At 45.2% G+C, this 1,228-nt stretch overlaps 1 protein-coding gene across 1 annotated transcript in view; it reads right to left on the bottom strand.

The window, feature by feature from the left end:
• Positions 1–1,228, bottom strand: part of CBLC (Cbl proto-oncogene C, E3 ubiquitin protein ligase) — a 53,234-nt gene that overhangs the window by 51,552 nt on the left and 454 nt on the right. The gene's annotated exons all lie outside the window — the stretch shown is intronic.

Here is a 1,228-nt window from a genome sequence, read left to right as displayed (position 1 = left end):
GCTCATTGCAGCTTTAAACTCCTCTTTTTTTTTTTTTTTTTTTTTGTAGAGATAGGGTTTTGTCATGTTACCCAGGCTTTGGCCATGTTAGTCAAGCCCTTTATTTTATATGCTTTTTAAAGACAGAGTCTGTCTCTGTTGTCTAGGCTGGAGTGCAGTGGTGCAATCATAGCTCATTGCAGCTTTAAACTCCTCTTTTTTTTTTGAGATGGAGTCTCGCTGTGTCGCCCAGGCTGGAGTGCAGTGGCGTGGTCTTGGCTGACTGCAAGTTCCGCCTCCCGGGTTCACCCCATTCTCCTGCCTCAGCCTCCCGAGTAGCTGGGACTACAGGCGCCTGCCACTACACCTGGCTAATTTTGCTTTTGTATTTTTAGTAGAGATGGGGTTTCATCCTGTTAGCCAGGATGGTCTTGATCTCCTGACCTTGTGATCTACCCTCCTCGGCCTCCCAAACTGCTGGGATTACAGGCGTGAGCCACTGTGCCCTGCCTCAGCCTTTGAATAGCTAGGACCACAGGTACCCAATATAAATTTTTTTTTTTTTTGTAGAGACAGGATCTTGCTATGTTGCCCAGGCTGATCTCAAACTCCTGGCCTCAATCAGTTCTCCTGCCTTGGCCTCCAAAAGTGCTGGAATTACAGATGTGAGACACTTCAGTCTTTTAAGAAATGGGGTCTCACTATGTTGCCCAGGCTGGTCTAAAACCCTTGGGCTCAAGTGATCCTCATGCCACAGCCTCCCAAGTAGCTATGACTACAGGTGTGTGCCACCATGCCTATCTATATTCTTTAATTTGGTTACAACTGTGGAATAAAAAATGTAGCTAAAACACACATTTAGGCTATGACCTCATTGTTCCATTTTTTCCAGCAGGACAAATAATAGGTCTCATCATCTCTACTTTTTTTCCTCTGACATCAAAACTATCAAAAATTCTTAGATGATGGCAACAGCAATTCCCATTTATGAAGCTTTTACTCAGCGCCATGGCCTGTAATAAGTACTGCACATAATTTATTCTCCCTCCCCCCTCCTTTTTTTTTTTTTTTGAGACAAGGTCTCTCTCTCTGTCACCCAGGCTGGAATGCAGTGGCTCAATCTTGGTTCACCGCCTTGACCTCTTGGGCGCAAGTGATCCTCCCACCTCAGCCTCCTGAGTGGGTGGGACTACAGGCGTGCACCACCACACTGGCTAATTTTTGTTTTTCCTTTGATCTTTTTTTTTTT

This window comes from Mandrillus leucophaeus, unplaced genomic scaffold, assembly GCF_000951045.1.
Source record: "Mandrillus leucophaeus isolate KB7577 unplaced genomic scaffold, Mleu.le_1.0 Scaffold151, whole genome shotgun sequence".
Lineage (NCBI taxonomy): Eukaryota > Metazoa > Chordata > Mammalia > Primates > Cercopithecidae > Mandrillus > Mandrillus leucophaeus.
Note: the sequence above shows the minus strand (reverse complement) of the source record. Positions and strands in the feature narration are given on the sequence as shown.